Source organism: Vitis riparia, chromosome 1, assembly GCF_004353265.1.
Source record: "Vitis riparia cultivar Riparia Gloire de Montpellier isolate 1030 chromosome 1, EGFV_Vit.rip_1.0, whole genome shotgun sequence".
In the NCBI taxonomy this organism is placed as follows: domain Eukaryota; kingdom Viridiplantae; phylum Streptophyta; class Magnoliopsida; order Vitales; family Vitaceae; genus Vitis; species Vitis riparia.
This window is the reverse complement of record NC_048431.1, coordinates 16,447,867-16,467,533: the sequence shown is the minus strand read 5'-3', so window position 1 is coordinate 16,467,533 and position 19,667 is coordinate 16,447,867.

Below are 19,667 nucleotides of genomic sequence, written 5' to 3'. Positions count from 1 at the left end.
AGAAAAACCTTAGTTGGGGGGAAATATAGTTTGACATACTATAACTGGAAACTAAGCACCTTAACACTTAGATTTTCGTGGAAAATTAAGAGTTGGTCCTTTGGAAGTGGAAATTATTTTGATACTCAAATTTGCATAATGCCCACTCTTTGTATGTTGTGATAGGTAAGTTATTTGATGACTCTTGTTGATGATTGAGTTTTATATCCTTGACTTGCCATGTGAGAGTTTGATCCAATCATGCCACTTGATTATTTTTTGGAGTGATCAGCATGATTTTGTAAATTATATTATTATCTATTTTTCTTTGTTTTTCTCCTCTTCATAGCTAAGGGACTAGCAATGTGTCAGTTGGGGGGAGTGATTACTACCCAAAAAGTGCTATTTTGCGCCTTTAATTCATTATGTTTTAAGCACTTTTGTGTAGTAGTTTTCCATTTTTATTCCAATTGGCATGTTAAGGACCTAGCAATGACTTCTAATCATATTTGTGGCTAGTTTTAGTGTTTTGACAGCTTTTTGGATCATTAAGACAAGCCAAGTAAAGGAGAGAAGCAAAGAGGAAAAATAGAGGAAAGAAGCAGTTTTTGTAGCCGTGCACTGTCACTTTGGGAGGCTCTATTTTGTTCATCGTGCAAAATCACCTTTCAAGAATCCCATATTCGGAACCGGCTCGGAATTGCTGACAAATCAAGTACCTATAGTGGTATATTTCCATTCGTATAAGGAGCTCAAAATGGCAAATTTCGCACCAGCCCATGCAAGTGCGAATTTCGCACCAGCCCATGCGAGTGCGAATTTCGCACCTTGTATTGTTCAGTGCGAAATCTCCTCTGTTCTGACGACTCCACATGAGATCTTTTATTTTGTATTTTTTGATGTAAATTCCTTTCTTATCCCTATAATTAGCCAATCACAGGCTTTGCTTTGTAAAGACTATAAGAGGGGTGGAAATCATCTCTCGAAAAACACTTATGTATATTTTACACTCAATGAAATTTTCCTCTTGGGAAAAATACAAAGCTCTCTTTGCTTTCCTTTTCTCTCTTCTGTTTTCTTTTTCTTGGAAGCCAAACAACCTCTGAGGATGTTTTCCCAGAGGATGAGAGGCTAAACCTTTGGTTTCTTGGAGTGAAGGAAGCTAGGTGAAAAGTCCAGATGCAAAAGTGGAAAACTCTCGTGCATTAAATACAGGTAGTTGGAGTTCATAAATGGCTTTTAAATCTAAAGTTTTGCTTTAAATCCCTTAGAATCACTTTGAATGGCCAATACATGATAAGCTTTTAGGTCTCTGTGGATACTTATTGCTAGATCCACATAAGGCCATTAGTTATCATGTACGAGCCATTGGAAAGTGGCTCAAGGTGAAGACCCATAGTGTCTAAAGCCATTAATGGAACTTGACTACCATTTCTATTGACTTTTTATGGATTAAATCTTCATTGTTAAACCTATATCGGTTCGGGAAACAATCATCCTTTATGTTGTTGTCCCCAATACGAGGAGAAAAATTCGGAATTTCCCACTTTGCATTCTGAACTTGATCCTAGCAACCTTTAGCTCCGGGAGACTTTCTTTCTTCCATTTTTACCTAGTTCTATGTTAGTTTAGTTCCAAACACCACTTTCAAAAAAAAAATTATTTTCCTTTAAACTTTAAGTTTTTGACAAAGGAAATCATCATATTTAATTTCTAATCTTGAGTCTATCACTGGTAGAGTGAAAACCCATCCCAGAGTTTGACCCTAGAGCTGCTATACTATAGTAGCTTTGCTACGCTAGTATGAGGTCATAGGATTTATAAACATTTTTTGATTAAAATACCCAACTGGGCACGAATCAGAAGGTTTATACTCACAAACAACAATGAACCTTCACTAATCGTACAACCAACTTCTCCACCAAAATTAATAATGCGCACTGACTAAAATGGCAATCCCAAATTCTCACAATCTCATTCCTCCAGTCCCAGTAGCTTGACCATTGATGATATCATCCCACAATCAACAAGAAATAGGGCAATAAATAGAGAAAAACAAAAACACAAAAAATAGAGTATGAACTTAGCTCTATTTCATGGATTGATAAAGGATTAGAAGCAGGTGGAATCCACAAGAAACAAGAGCATGAATTTTATATATCAAGTTCAAGGAATAAACAATGCCTTATATATTTACCAAAGAAATCAAAGATACAAAAATAAAACCAAAATAGAACATGCATGTAGATAGTTAGATCCAACAAACCAAATGAGTGGCCCTTGATGTCCACACCAATCAACAAATCAATGCTTAGAAAAGCAGCTAAAAATGAGACTAAAATAGTATGAAAATGAGAGATGAGAAGTTCATAACAGTCATACCTAGAATGCTTCCCTCAAGAAAAGAGTTGCATGTCTTCCAGTTCTACTTTCTTTTTCACGAATCCCCCTAGATCTCTCATCTTTTGCCTCCCATTATATCATCTAACTCACCCCTCTATTTTTGTTTCCTATCCAAGCCTCCACCAGCTCTATTGCTTCCCGTTCAGAGACATCTCCATCCTAACCACCACCATGCCAAGGTAGCAATGTCCTTTGCTACATGCCTCTTATAGCTTGCTCCCCTACAGAGGTCGGCGGCCCCCACTCCTAAACAAAAAACAAAAAACCCACAAAATGCAATAAATAAAAGTAATTTTTTAAAAAAATGTCCCCTGCTCCAAAAGAGGGGTCTTCAAATATGCCCATCTTCGGTAGAATTCACAAGTGTAAGGAATATGAACACTAGAGTGAAAAAAAAGTGTGAATAGTGAGTGGAATGAAGTGAACTCTACTGAAGAAAAAGAAATACCCTTAAAGGTACACAAGTAGAACACAAACTTGCTCAAACCAACAAAGGAACAAAAAGGGCTCTAAAATCCTAAGGGAAGGGTAGCTCTCAGAGTGCCTCTAAAGTAGCACTATGGATCCAGACTCCCTTTAAAATGTTTCCAGATGTGACTCGAAAATCAATGTCAAAGTTGAGTAGCATTCGAACCACCTAAGAGCATAGAGATGAGCACAAAGAGAAAAACCATACGTGTACCATACGAGGACACAAGGTGTAGGGTTTCTAACAATACAATAAAGATACATGCTATGAGCTCAAAGAGTTATATCACACACAATGGAAAAGGATAAAGCCTGGAAAAATCATGACTCTAAACGCTTGAAATGTGGCTCTGAATGCCAAGACGGAGACAAACGATTTTAAACAACTAAACTATGGCTCTAAATGCCTAACTGCGAGCAATGGCTCTGAACGCTAAACTGAGAAATGACTTTGAACGCCTAAGTGAGGAATGTGGCTCTAAACACCTACGAGAGAAATGGCTCTGAATGCCCATGAAAATAATGGCTCTGAACACTTAATTGAGAAGGGAATGGCTTTGAAGGCTTGTGGCTCTGAATGCCTGTGGGAGGAATGGCTCTAAAGGCTTGTGGCTCTGAATGCCTATGAAAGAAATGACTCTAAACGTCTATGAAAAATGGTGGCTCTGAACACCAATAGGAGGAATGTGGCTCTAAACACCTATGGGAGAAATGGCTTTAAAGGCTTGTGGCTCTGATTGCCTATGAGGAAATGACTCTGAACGTCTATAAAAATGGTGGCTCTGAACAACTAAAATTGTGGCTCTGAACGCCTACCTGAGATGGTGGCTTTGAACGCCTATGGCTTTGAATGCCTATGAAAGAAAGTGGTGGCTCTAAACACCTATGGGGAGAATGGCTTTAAAGGCCTATGGCTCTAGATGCCTAAAACTATGGCTCTGAACACCTATCTGAGACGACAGCTTTGAGCGCCTGTGGCTTTGAATGCCTATGGGGATAATGGCTCTAAAGGCCTATGACTTTGAATGCCTATGGCTCTGAACGCCTATGTGAGAGTAATGATGACTTTAAATGCCTATGAAGGAAAATGACTCTAAAGGCCTATGACTTTGAACGCCTATGAGGGAAAGTGGTGGCTTCAAACGCCTAAAAGGGGGAAAATGGCTTTGAATCCCTATGAAAGAAAGTGGTGGCTCTGAACGCCTATGAAGGGAATAACTATAAAGGCCTAAACTAAAAGTAGGTGGCTCTAAGCACCTAATTGAGGAAGATGGGTGGCTTTGAATGCCTAAACTGTGCAAAGTGGCTCTGAACACCTAATTGAGGAAGGTGGCTTTGAACGCCTAAACTGGAGAAGGGTGGCTTTGAACGCCTAAATTGAAAAAGGTGGCTATGAACACCTAAAACCGTGGCTTTGAACGCATAACTGAGAGAGATGGCTCTGAAAGCCTAAATTGAGGAAGTGGCTCTGAATGCCTAATCAAGGAAGGTGGGTCTAAGCGCCTAAACTGGATGAGAGTGGCTTTGAATGCCTAAACTGAAGAAGGTGGCTCTGAACGCCTAAACTGAAGAAGGTGGCTCTGAACGCCTAAACTAAGGAAGGTGGCTCTAAACACCTAAACTAAGCAAGGTGGCTTTGAATGCCTAAACTGAAGAAGGTGGATTTTAATGCTTAATTGAAGAAGGTGGAATTGAGCAAAGTCGCTTTGAACGCCTGAATTGATAAAGTGGCTCTGAACGCCTAATGGTTTTAAGCACCTAAGGTAAGAAAAGTAGCTTTAAATGCCTAAACTAGGCAAGGTGACTTTGAAAACCTAAATTGAGGAATATAAAACTAATCAAAGTGGCTCTGAATGCCTAAACTAAAAGTGGGTGGCTTTGATCGTTTAAAATTGTGCAAGGTGGCTCTGAATGCCTAAATTATGAAAAGTGGCTCTAAATGCCTAAAATGAGCAAGGTGGCTCTAAACACTTGAACTGAAAGAAAGTGGCTATGAACACCTAAAACTGTGGCTCTAAACGCCTAACTGAGGAAGGTGGCTCTAAGCGCCTAAACTAAGGAAGGTAGCTCTGAACACCCAATCTGAGAAAAATGGCTCTAAACACTTATCTGATACGGTGGCTCTGAATGCCTAAGTTGAAGAAGTGGCTCTAAATGCTTAACTAAGAAATGACTTTGAATGCCTAAGTGAGGAATGTGGCTCTGACCACCTACGAGAGAAGTGGCTTTGAACGCCCATGAAAATGATGGCTCTTAATGCTTATGGGAGGAATGCCTTTGAAGCCTTGTGGCTCTAAACGCTTGTGGGAGGAATAGCTCTAAAGGCCTATGGCTCTGAATGCCTAAGTTGAGGAATATGGCTCTGAACGCCTAAACTGGAAAATATGGCTCTGAACAGCTAAAACTATGGCTCTGAACTCTTAAACTGGAAAATGTGGTTTTGAACACCTAAACAAGAAGAAATGGCTCTGAATGCCTAAACTAAAAGAGATGGCTTTGAAAATCTAAACTAAAATAAATGGCTCTAAACGCTTAAAACTATGGCTCTAAACGCCTAAATTGGAAGAGATGGCTCTGAACAACTAAAGTAAAAAAAATGGCTCTGAATGACTAAACTAAAATAAATGGGTCTAAATGCCTAAAATTGGAAAAGAAGGCTCTGAACACTTAAAGTTAGAGAAAGAAGCTTTGAACACCTAAGTAAGAGAAGTGGCTCTGAACGCCTAAGCGAGAAGTGGCTCGGAACATTAAGAATGTAGCTCTGAATGCCGAAAATATGGCTCTGAATGCTCAAAATGCAATCCTGAATACCCAATTGTGTCTCTGAATGCCGAGCTGAGAAAAGAAGGTGGCTCTAAATGCCAAACTAGGAACAACAACTTTGAATGCCAAACTGTAAATGACGGCTCTGAATGCCAAATTGAGAACTGACATATCTGGATGCTAGGAACGCGACTCTGAACGCTTGACTGATGAAAGAAATGGCTTTAAATGCCAAACTAAAAAACAATGGCTCTAAACGCCAAACTGTAAACAATGGCTTTGAATGCCAAATTGAAAACTAATAGACCTGAATGTTAGTAATGCAACTTTGAACGCCTGATTGTGGCTCTAAACATTAAATCAAGGAAAGGAGGTGGCTCTAAATGCTAAGCTAAAAACAACGGCTTTGAACGCCAAGCTAAAAACAATGGCTCTGAAGGCCAAAACCGAGAAGAGACGATGGCTCTAAACGCCGAGGTGCGAGGTGATGATGAAAGGAAATATGCCCTAGTGTAGCATGCTGCCATAACTCTCAATCCACTGAAAATGTCTAAAAGAAACTTCGTGAGTCTAAAAAAATACTCCGTTGGCAAGTTGAAATTGTCAAATTGACTATAAATATAACCTCACAACCCATCTAACTAAATCTCGGGGCCTAACAAAGTATCATAATAATCTAGATGCCTTCAACTCAAGATACTCTATTGGAGGAATCCATCATCATCTCAAATGAACGATCCACTGATGAGTCTCACCTTAACATAATGATCTACTAAGGAGTCATAGGTACTGGAATGGTCAAAACTCAAAAGTCATGCTCCCTTGAAGGCTTGTCTCAACAAAATCATCGAAACTATAACCAGCAAATAAGGCCATAAAAGCCAAGTGAGAAATCAATAAGATGCCAACAAAAAAAAAAAAAAAAAACCAAATGCTTTAGTATAGCAACTGATGCATTATGGCATGCATATAACTATATGGCTCAAGCCAATCACCTCTGTATCAAAGAGTCAAACTATCCACAACTAAGAAAGTATAAACACACCGGTCTACCTTGTTGACTCGACAAGAACCTAATGATGACCTAAGGTGATCAAACTGTACTATCCCACTGAGAGTCGACATATGGGAACTTACCCATCATTGGCTCAAAAGCACTCCATGTAAATGAATGTCCCTCGATCAAATAAAGAAGACCATGAAAGCTATGTGAGAAAACAATCATCTCCACAACAGAAAATGGGAAATATGCCCCAGTATAGCAACTAATGCATCATACCATGCAAGTAGCCGAATAGCTCAAGCCAATCATCTCCGTATTGAAAAAGCCAAAACTATCCACAACTCAGAAAAGCATAGGCATATCGGTCTACCTTGGTGATTCGATAGGAGCCCAATGATGGCCTGAAGTGATCAAATTCTACTATCTCACTAAGAATTGACGTGTAGAAACCTACCCATCACTGGCTCGAAAGCGCTCCATGTAAATGAATATCCCTCGATCAAATAAAGAAGACTGTGAAAGCTATGTGAGAAAACAATCATCTCCTCAATAGAAAAAGGGGAAATATGCCCTAGCATAGCAACCGATGCATCCTACCATGCAAGTAACTAAATGGCTCAAGCTAATCACTTTTGTATGAAAGAGTCAAACTATCCACAACTCAAAAGAGCATAGTGTCACAAGATGCTTCAAATGACCCTCTCTATGGGCTTATATAGGATGTGAGAAGTTTCTAGAGACCCTTGGAGACATCTACACTCAACTACAAAGTAGAAAAGTATCGAAGCTTTTAGAGAGGGCTAGGAATGTCCACATATCTCTACACTTGGCTAAGAGAGCATTGGAATAGTGTGGGGTGTTCTAGAATCTTCCAAAGTCATCTTGTACATATCCTTGTACATAGACTAGTGTAGGAGCTTCTAGGTTATTCTTGATTTGTAAGGAACCCTTCAAGGTTCTAGAGACTTCCTAAGGTGCCTATAAATAGGTTAAGGCCTCATTTGGCTAAGGCACCACCCAAAACCACCCAAGAACCTAACCAACCAAGCAAGTGAGTTCCAAAGCACTTGTAAAGCTTCCTTTGAGCAATAAAAGCTTTCATTCTTCAATAGTTGCCTACTACACCTTCTAAAGCTTCCAAGTTGTGAGCATCTTAGCCTAGCAAGCTAAGCATCAGGAGTAAGGCTGACTTAGCAAGATTAAGGGTCTTGACTTGTCTAAGCACCGCACGAGCTTAAGAAAAGGCCTAAGTCCTTGAAAGTTGGTATCAGAGCACGACTATGAAGCGGGCATAGTAAAGGAAGCATGTCGGGCTCCAAGGTGGACGAGACTAGTGCGCAAACCTATGGAAGGGAGACCAAGCCGGCTACATGGGGTAGGGACAAGAAGGATAAATCTCGTGATGCCATAGCCAACATGGAGGCAAGGCTAGCCAAGGTGGAGCTAGTCATGGCAGACACTAGGGAAGTGGTGGACTTGATAGAGCAAGACATGGAGAAGGGCTTAGAGGATCTTTTGGAACAGATCTAAGACCTTCATGAGGGGATTCTATTCTCACAGGTTCAACCAGTGTCGCAAAAGGAGTTTGTGTCCTTCTAAGAAAAGGTCTTGAGAATGTTTGCTTGCATGGAGTCAAGGATGAAGGCCTTGGCCACTCGAATGGAGTCCCGAGACCAGAAGGTTAAGCAGGAGTTGGTCATCTACAAGGTTTTTGTGTCGGCACGAGTCATGGCCACACAAGAGGCATCTAAGGTGGAGACGTTGAAGTCACAAGGGTTTAGTGGCAAGCAGGATACCAAGGAATTGGACAACTTCTTATGGCATATGGAGCAATACTTCAAGGCTATTGCACTGACTGATGAGGCAGCTAAGGTAAGGACTGATTACTACTTAAAAAGTGCTATTTGATAGCTTGTAATAAACTCTTTTAAACACTTTTGAGTAGTAGTTATCACCTTTTAACCCAATTAACATATTAAGGACCCTTGCAATAAATTCTAATCAAATTGTGTTAAGTTTTGGTGTTTAGATAGCTTTTTGATCACCAAAGCAATCTGTGATTGAGGAGAGTTCTTTGGAATCCATGGCAAAACAATGGAAAACTCAGAAACATGAAGAACCGAAGCTTTGAAGTCCTTTGCCATAAGCAAATTTGGAATGCAAGGAGCAAAAGATGTCCGGACAGGGCGTCCGGACACACCATTGGATGGCGGCGGAACATGGTCTGTGGCAGGCTATCCGAATGACGTAGCAAGGCTTGCTCACTTTAGTCAATGATCCGGACAACATATCCGGATAGGATATGCTATCGTCCGGGTGTGATGTTCACGAGTGCCGTGTGCTTCTCCCTGAGGGAGTCCCGATAGGGGAGCGCGCCACATGTCCTCTTGGGGAATCCGGATGGAGTTGATCCGGATAGCCTTGCGCGCTCCGTGTCATCAAGGGGAGGGGTCCCTACACCTTGTGCACGCAGATGGTCCCCCTTGCGAAATAACTCATTCCACTTGGGGAGGAATTCTGTCCGGTTGACATTCCACCTTCTCCGGATATCTCACATCCGGATGGGAGAGGAGGACATTTCAACTTCCTCGGACAGACATATCCGGATCTTCTGATAGCGCTTACCCGGAGAGCATCCGCGACCGCTAATTCTAATTTCCTGGACAGCTTGGCTCGGCAGACACTCGCGATTTGCCGGATCCATTTCCGCCCATAATTAAAAGCAAACTCTGATAATACTGATGACCAAATCTCCATTTTGCACAGTGCAGCGGAATTTCTCCTGAAGCTTCCTGATATTTCCGACCGACATCTTGAGATATTTTGCTTTAGATATTTGTTGTCTAAATCCCCAAAGTCTTCTTGTAACCCACCTATCATAGGATTCCTTAGTCTTTAAGTAAGAACAAAGGGTGAATAATCTCATATATATAGTTTGTAATTTTCTTTATAAGGAGGATTATGATGTAAACGGCGAAAAGAAAAAATATATTTTACAGAGCTCTTGCTCTGTTTTTCCTTCATATATTTGTTTTCTCGTTAGTTTTCTTTCTAGCCAAACAAGCTCTAAGGAAGTTTCTTCATAGAATGAGTGGCTAGACTTTTAGTTCCTTGGAGCTAAGGTTGCCGGGAAAGGTTCCAAGTGCAAGAATTAGTAGCTTTGAGGTTTCAACCATTAATGAAGAGAAAGTGTGATCCTTTAATGATTTCTATGTTTTTAGTTAACTTAAAACACCTTCAATTCACTTGAGCCAACACCTGGTAAGGCAAGTGATCTCCGTCCATGGAGATGCACTAGTTTTCCTCTTGCAAGCTTTTGGGAAGTGACTTGAAGGTAGGATTTTCTAGAATTGCTAACACTTGGTAAGCTTTTGGACTCCAAGGAGACATCCATTAGTTATCTCTTGCGAGCTTGAGAAGGGAAGTCCAAAGTTAAAGATCACCTTGAATGGCAAATGCTAGGTGAGAGGCACGAGCCATTGCAAGTTGCATCAGTGAGAGGGAATTAGAGCTGAAATCCATTTAAAGGATACCTCTGTATAGCACCGGTTAGAGAATTGACTATATGTTAATTCTCTAATGCGAGGAAATGAACCAAATGACCGGAGCTCTGTTTTTGCATAAGGAACCTCCCCTATGAACCCAAACCTCTAAGGAATGTTTTTCTTCATAAGTAATTTCCATTACTTTCTTTTTAGTTAGCTTTAAACAAAACCTCATTTAAACAAAGTTTGTGTTTTATTTCTTAAGCCAACCTTGAAATGAAAAAACACCAATTTAACTTTGAATTGGTATCAGTTGTGAGTTGAAAACCCTTCCTAGTGAACGATCCTAGAGCCACTATGCTATATTAGCTAAAGCTATCCTAATGCATGGTGATATAGGTTATAAATTTTGTTGATCACTCTTTCAGTCAAGGAGCACCAGCTGGACATGAATCAGTTGAGATACCAATTGGGAACGAATCAAGGACTGCAACCCTCTACCTTATTGACACAACTACTCTATGGTGGTGTTGGAGGTTCGCCGATATAGAGAAAGACATTTGCACCATAGAGACGTGGAAGGACTTCAAGAGGGAGATCAAGAAGCAGTTTTACCCTGAGGACGTGGCTTACGTGGCTAGGAAAAACATGAGGCATCTCAAGCACACAAACTCAATAACTGACTATGTAAAGGAATTCTCTTCGCTCATGCTTGAGATTTCTCACATGATTGAGGAGTTTCTATTCAACTTCATGGATAACCTACAAAGGTGGGTCGAGCAGGAATTAAGGTATCAAGGCATTCAAGACTTAGCCACTGCTACGACAGTAGTAGAGTCTTTAACGGATTACAAGAGGGGAGACTCCTCCAAGGTTGAGTCTTTGGAGGATAGCCACGTCACGGGTGGGGGAGACGAGGTTTTCAAAATACCACAATGTTCCTAGAATGAGATCAGGCAAGACGCCTAACATCCGGGAAATAAAGGGTAAAGTGGAAAGGAAAGAGTTTATGCCTAAAATCAAATGCTTCATGTGTGACGGTCCACATTGGGCAGGCAATTATCTAAAGAAGAGGGTGCTTAGTGCCATGATCGAGGAGAGGGAACAAGAAAATGAAGCACATGTGAGCTCGATGCAGTTGCTAGGTGCCCTCCAAGTCAACCTAAAGCCTAGTATGCCTAAGACCTCCTTACTATCAAGGGTGAAAGTAAATGAGGCAAAAGAGGAGCGAGTTGAGGTAGCCCACACACACATAGACAAGGTCATTAAGGAACATGTAAACTTAATGGGCAAGAGGAAGCAACTTTCCAAACATCGAAAATGCAGGTGTCTATATCCATCTGAGGCTTCACGGGAGAAAGAAGTGAAGAATATCCTGGCTGAATGGGTCACTAGGAGACAAGGGGTCCCTCATGGGATAGAGTATCTAGTTTGATGGAAAAGACTATCTAAGAGGTAGGTAAGCTAGGAACATGTGGATGTCTTGAGAAGGTTTTGGAAACACATCGACAGGTTTCAAAAAAAGGCAACGACGATGACGTTGATGACATGGGTGGGAGAGAGTGTCACAAGATGCTTCAAATGACCCTTCCCATGGGCTTATATAGGAGATGGGAAACTTCTAGAGACCCTTGGAGAGATTTACACTTAGCTACAAAGTGGAAGAGTATGAAAGCTTTTAGAGAGGGTTAGAGGTGTCCACACATCTCTACACTTGGTTAAGAGAGCATTGGAATAGTGTGGAGTGTTCTAGAATCTTCCAAAGTCAACTTGTACATATCCTTATACATAGATTAGTGTAGGAGCTTCTAGATTATTCTTGATTTGTAAGGAACCCTTCAAGGCTCTAGAGACTTCCTAAGATGCCTATAAATAGGTTAAGGCCTCATTTGGCCAAAGCACCACCTAAGAACCTAACCAACTAACCAAATGAGTTCCAAAACACTTGTAAAGCTTCATTTGAGCAATAAAAGCTTCCATTCTTCAATAGTTGCCTACTACGTCTTTTAAAGCTTCCAAATCGTGAGCATCTTAGCCTAGCAAGCTAAGCTTCCGGAGTAAGGCTGACTTAACAAGATCAAGGGTCTTGACTTATCTAAGTGTCACACTAACTTAGAAAAAAGACTAAGTCCGTAACAATAGGCATGCCAGTCAGACCTGGTGACTCAACAATGATCCATTAAGGTAACTAATGAAATAAAGTCTATCATCAACCCAAATGTTGTATTAGGGATGACGTAAGTAAGCAAGTCTGTCAATGACTTGGAAATGACCAACTAGGGAATGAAAGAGGATTCTATCATAAACTCAAAGATACTCTACTGGGATGCCGAAAGTGTGTCTATAATCCACTTAAAAATATCCCACTAGGAATGGTGGACGTGAGCCTGTCTGTTGTTGACTCAAGAATACCTCAATGGGGATGTCTATGAAATCTGACATATACTCTACTAAAATGATGATATGGGAGTCTATGCACCTGAGATAACTCTATCAGAGAATCACAATAGTATCAAAAAGTATGAGCCTAACTGAATGACTCAAGAAAGACTCCATTGGGGAATCATCATAAAATAAGAATGGATCATCAGCTCGGTATGTATCTCGTGAATGGGGATGATCATGCGAATCAATGAAGATCAATAAATCTCAACCAAAATGGAATGTGCCCTAGTATGGCATCATATATGCAATAGGTCAAAAAATCAAATGACATTGAATCATCTATCATCAAACGTGTAATCCCAATCATCCATATCCACAACTGAATCAGACCAAAGCATCAAAGAGACTTCTCTTAGAAGAAGAAGCATGATGATATCTAAATATCAACCAAATCTCAAACACTTGTCCAAGTAGGGGTTGTCGAAGACGACATCTGATCCCATGGCCTTAGGGTGGTCTTAAGACACATGACATAACATAGGCTAAGGTGATAGGCTAATAGAGATGAAGGAAAACTAGGCCCAAATACCTAATGATCAAAACCCATGTCATGTATAAAATGCAATATGTATAGAAAAGCTCATAAGCCATGGACCTAAGGGTGCCCAATGTGAATATAATAGCAATAATGGGGCCATGAAGAAAAACAAATTGATACTGAGATGTGTAAAAATGATGTAAAGAGAGTAGTTGATTACTACTCAAAAAGTGTTATTTTGTAGCTTGTAATTAACTCTTTTAAACACTTTTGAGTAGTAGTTATTACCTTTTAACTCAATTAGCATATTAAGTACCTTTGCAATCATTTCTAATCAAATTGTGTTAAGTTTTGGTGCTTTTGATAGTATTTTGATCACCAAAGAAATCCAAGATTGAGGAGAGTTCTATAGAATCCATGGCAAAGAAATTGGAAGCTCATTTACATGAAGAACCCAAACTTTGAAGCTTTATAATCCTTTTCCAAAAGCAAATCATGAATGCAAGGAGGGAAAGCAAAGAGAGAAATCTAACATGAAGAATTCAAGAGGACAACAACTATTGGACACAATTAGAGCACTTTCTGGAGTCTATTTCATGCATACTATATGTCGTTTCGAAGCTTGGGAAGTCAGGAATCCAACGCTTTAAATGGTGCACGAATCAAAGTTGAAATGAAGAAGTTATAGCCATTGGAATCCAATCACACCAAGCTGAAGGCCAATTTCGTAGCTGCGAAATCAGCCTTTGGCTACGAAATGGGGACCTTCAGCTTGTGAAATTTCACAGCCCATCTTGCATGCCTGTGAAATCCACCTGAGTGCTTCCAGATATTTGCGACCAACTCTTTTAGATTTTTTCTTCAGATATTTGTTGTTTAAATCCCCATTTTCTCCTTGTAATCCACCAATCATAGGATTCCTTAGTTAATAAGTAAGAACAAAGGGGTGAATAACCTCATATATATAGTTTGTAATTTTCTTTGCAAAAAAGATCTCGGGAGCTTGTTCTCAAAGACCAACTTTTTGTATAGTTTTGAAGGAAGTTATATACAGAGCTTTGCTCTGCCTTACCTACTCACTTTGATTGTATTTTTCTTACTAGCCAAACAAGCTCTGAGGATGTTTCCTCAGAGAATGAGTGGCTAGGATTTTTGTTTCTTGGAGCTAAGGTAGCTGGGTAAGGTGCCGAATGCAAGAATTGGAAGTTTTGTTGTTTCGGCTATTAATGAAGAGAAAGTGTGACCCGTTAATGGTTTCTATGTTTTTAGTTAACTTAAAATGCCTTTAAATCATCTAGGCCAACACTTGGTAAGGCAAGTGATCTCCGTCCATTGAGATGCACTAGTTTATCTTTTGCAAGCCTTTGGGAGGTGGTTTGAAGGTAGGATTTTCTAGAATAGCCAACACTTGGTAAGCTTTTGGACTCCAAGGAGACACCCATTAGTTATCTTTTGCGAGCTTGTGAAGGAAAATTCAAGGTTAAGGATTACCTTGAATGGTAAATGCTAGGTGAGAGGCACGAGCCATTGCAAGATGAATCTGTGAGAGGGATTTAGTGTTTGAACCCATTGAGGGGAAGCATCTATACTACACCGGTTAGAGAAATAACTATATGTTAATTCTCTAATGCGAGGAAAAGATTCAAGTGAACGGAACTCTGTTTTTGTATAAGGAGCCTGACCCCAATGATCCTAAAACTCCAAGAAACGCTTCTCTTTATTAGTAATTTCAGTTACTATTATTTTTGGTTAGCTTAAAACCAATCCTTTTTCAACCAAAGATTATGTTTTCTTTTGAAGCTAACCTTGAAATGAAAAGGCATCAATTCAACTTTGAATTATTATCAATTGTAAGTTGAAAACCCTTCCTAGTGAACGATCCTAGAGCCACTATGCTATACTAGCTGAGGCTATCCTAGTACATGGTGATATGGGTTATAAATTTTGTTGATTACTCTTGTTTGAGGACCAAAAATCAAGGTACACCAGCTGGGCACAAAATCAAATAGCGTCATTGCCGGGGAAGGTGCCAACTTTAAAGTTATATTATCTTTTCAGAGTACTTGTGATTTTTATCACAAGTTTGGTGATTTTTCTTTCATTTTACTAACTCATTTAATTGTTTCTTTTACCTATTCATATTTTAGCATATCTTTTAATGTAGTTTAGTTAATCTTAGTCTTTTTGTAGTCTTGTTTTCTTTTGTTTTCTTTTGTTTCTTTGTGTTTGTTACAGTTGATACTAGTTGTGTATGCCAAATTGGATACGAGACAGTGGAGAAAGGCTTGTGAAACTTGAAACACCGCATAACAAGGAATTGGAATTGAGCTTGAACATCATGGAAGCTACACCTGAAGATCAACATAGTCACCATGGTCACCAGGACAATCCCAATGCATTCAGATTAATGAGGGACTGCATGCATCCACCTTGTATGAGTGCGCCATCATGTATAATGCCCCCTACAGAGCAGCTAGTAATTAGACCGCATATTGTTCCACTTCTACCAACTTTCCATGTGATGGAAAGTGAGAATCCCTATGCACATATCAAGGAATTTGAAGATGTTTGTAATACATTCCAAGAATGAGGAGCTTCATTCGAATTGATGAGGCTTAAGCTATTTTTTTTTTTTACTTTAAAGGATAAGGCCAAGATTTGGCTTAATTCTTTAAGGCCAAGGAGTATCTGGACTTGGACTAATTTGCAAGTTGAATTCCTCAAGAAATTTTTCCCTACTCATAGAACAAATGGCTTGAAAAGGCAAATTTCAAACTTCTCAGCTAAAGAGAATGAGAAATTCTGTTAGTGTTGGGAAAGATACATGGAAGCCATTAATACATGGAAAGTTACTTTTATGATGGGATGTCTTCCTCAATGAAGCAACTCCTCGAGACAATGTGTGGAGGAGATTTCATGAGTAAGAATCCAAAGGAAGCTATGGATTTCTTGAGTTATGTGGCTGAAGTTTCAAGGGGATGGGATGAACTGAATAAAGGAGAAGTGGGAAAGATGAAGTCTCAACCAAATGCCTTTAATGCTAAGGCTGGGATGTACACCTTGAATGAAGATGTTGATATGAAGGCAAAGTATGCAACTATGACAAGAAGATTGGAGGAGCTAGAACTGAAAAAGATACATGAAGTGCAAGCTGTTGTTGAAACACCAGTGCAAGTCAAGCCATGTCATATTTATCAATCTATGAGCACTTGGTGGAGGAGTGCCCTACAATTCCAGTTGCTAGGGAAATGTTTAGAGATCAAGCAAATGTCATTGGACAATTCAAGCCTAACAACAATGCTTCGTATGGAAATACTTACAACTCAAATTAGAGGAACCATCCAAATTTCTCCTGGAAGCCAAGAGCACCTCAGTATACATAGCCAGCTTAACCATCTTAACAAGCTTCAAATCTTGAACAAGCAATAGTGAATGTAAGCAAAGTTGTGGGAGATTTTGTTGGAGATAAAAAATCCATCAATGCTCAACTTAGTCAAAGAATTGACAGTGTAGAGAATATGTTGAATAAAAGGATGGATGGAATGCAAAATGACTTATCTCAGAAGATAGATAACTTCCAATATTCAATCTCAAGGCTCACTAACCTGAATACAGTGTAAGAGAAGGGTAGATTTCCTTCTCAACCTCACCAAAACCCCAAGAGTATCCATGAAGTGGAAACTCATGAAGGAGAATCTTCTTAGGTGAGAGATATTACAGCCTTGATCACTGTAAGGAGTGGTAAAAAGGTTGAGCTGCCAACACCTAAGCCACATGTTGAAGAGGAAGAAGAAGAAGAGATAGAGAAGAGGGAGGAAACCAAAGGAAAGAAGAAAGATACCAGTGAAGGGAAAGAGGACCATGATTCAATAGTGAATGCAAATCCGAAGAAAGTACTTATCAAGGGAGATGTGATGAAGAAACACACACCTCCACCTTTTCCTCAAGCTTTGCATGGGAAAAAGGGGATCAGAAATGCATCAGAAATTCTTGAAGTATTGAGATAAGTGAAAGTCAATATCCCATTGCTGGATATGATTAAACAAGTTCCAACTTATGCAAAATTCCTAAAGGACTTGTGTACTATCAAAAGAGGGTTGAATGTGAATAAGAAAGTCTTCTTGACTGAGCAAGTAAGTGCTATCATACAATGCAAGTCTCCTTTGAAGTATAAAGATTTGGGTTGTCCTACCATTTTAGTTATGATTGGAGCAAAAGTAGTGGAAAAAACTTTGTTAGACTTGGGAGCAAGTGTGAATTTGCTACTATACTCTGTCTACAAGCAATTGGGACTTGGTTAATTGAAACCAACATCAATCACTCTATCTCTAACAGATAGATCAGTGAAAATTCCAAGGGGGATAATGGAAGATGTCTTAGTTCAAGTTGATAATTTCTACTATCCAGTAAACTTTGTTGTTCTTGATATGGACCCCATTGTCAAGGAAATGAACTATGTTCCTATCATCCTTGGAAGGCCATTCCTTGCTACATCAAATGCAATCATAAATTGTAGGAATGGGCTCATGCAACTTGCGTTTGGCAACATGACACTAAAGCTCAATATCTTCTATATGTCCAAAAAGCTAATCACTCCGGAAGAAGAAGAAGGTTCAGAAGAGGTGTGCATTATTGACACTCTAGTGGAGGAGCACTGTAATAGAAAATGCAAGACAAATTGAATGAAAGTCTTGGGGATCTTGAAGAAGTGTTGCCTGAACCCTCTGATGTGCTTGCTAGTCTACAAGGTTGGAAGAGGAGAGAAGAGATTCTACCTTTGTTCAATAAAGAGGAGGCACAAGAAGCTGCTAAAGAAGAGACCCCAAAGCTCAATCTGAAGCCTCTGCCCACAGAGTTGAAATATACATACCTACAAGAGAATAAACAATGCCCTGTTGTTATATCTTCATCTCTTACTACTCCTCAGGAGATGTCTCTACTTGAAGTTCTCAAGAGGTGTAAGAAAGCAATATGATGGAAAATATCTGACTTGAAAGGCATCAGTCATTTGGTCTATACACATCATATATACATGGAAGAAGAAGTTAAACCAATTCGTCAACCTCAAAGAAGATTGAATCCTCATTTGCAAGAGGTGGTGCAAGTTGACGTTCTGAAACTACTTCAAGTAGGTATTATCTACCCCATATCTGACAACCCTTGGGTGAGTCCTACTCAGGTGGTACCAAAGAAGTTAGGGATCACGGTGGTCCAAAATGAAAAAGGAGAAGAAGTTGCTACACGCCTCACTTTAGGTTGGAGGGTGTGTATTGATTATAGAAAATTGAATGCTGTGACAAGGAATGATCATTTTCCATTGCCATTTATTGATCAAGTGTTGGAGAGAGTCTCTAGCCATCCTTTCTATTATTTCTTGAACGGCTACTCCGGGTATTTTCAAATTGAAATTGATGTTGAAGATTAGGAGAAGACTACTTTCACATGTCCATTTGGAACATATCCCTACAGAAGAATGCCTTTTGGTTTATGTAATGTACCTACAACATTCCAACAATGTATGCTAAGTATCTTCAGTGATATGGTGGAGTGAATTATGGAGGTTTTCATGGATGATATCACCATATATGGAAGTACATTTGAAGAATGCTTTGTCAACTTGGAAGTGGTTCTGAACAGATGCATTGAAAAGGACTTGGTGCTCAATTGGGAGAAATGCCATTTTATGGTACAACAAGGAATTGTCCTTGGCCATATCATCTCCAAGAAAGGCATTGAAGTTGATAAAGCAAAGGTGGAACTTATTGTCAAATTCCCATCCCCAACAACTGTAAAAATAGTAAGGTAATTCCTTGGCCATGAGGGTTATATAGGAGGTTTATAAAAGATTTCTCTAAGCTTTCAAAACCTCTTTGTGAACTTTTGGCTAAGGATGCTAAATTTGTATGGGACAAAAGATGTCAAAGGAGTTTTGATCAACTGAAGCAATTCTTGACAACTGCTCCAATAGTGAGGGCTCCTAACTGGCAACTACCCTTTGAAGTGATGTGTGATGCCAGTGACTTTGCTATAGGAGCTGTTCTTGGCCAAAGAGAAGATGGAAATCCCTATGTGATCTACTATGCAAGTAGGACATTGAATGAAGCTCAAAGGAACTACACAACCATGGAGAAAGAATTGTTAGTTGTAGTGTTTGCCTTAGACAAGTTTCGTGCTTATCTAGTAGGGTCTTTCATCATTGTTTTCACTGACCATTCAGCCTTGAAGTATTTATTGACAAAGCAAGATGCAAAAGCAAGGTTGATTAGATGGATTCTCTTACTACAAGTGTTCGATCTCCAAATCAGAGATAAGAAAGGAGTGGAGAATGTGGTAGCTGACCACCTTTCAAGGTTGGCTATAGCACACAATTCCCATGTCTTACCTATTAATGATGACTTTCCATAGGAATCGCTTATGTTGCTAGAAAAAACTCCTTGCTATGCTCATATTGCTAACTATCTAGTTACTGGTGAAGTTCCAAGTGAGTGGAAAACACAAGACAAGAAGCACTTCTTTGTAAAGATTCATGCCTATTATTGGGAAGAGTCTTTCCTTTTCAAGTATTGTGCAAATCAAATAATAAGGAAGTGTGTCCCTAAAGAAAAGCAACAAGGAATCCTCAGTCATTGCCATGAGAGTGCAT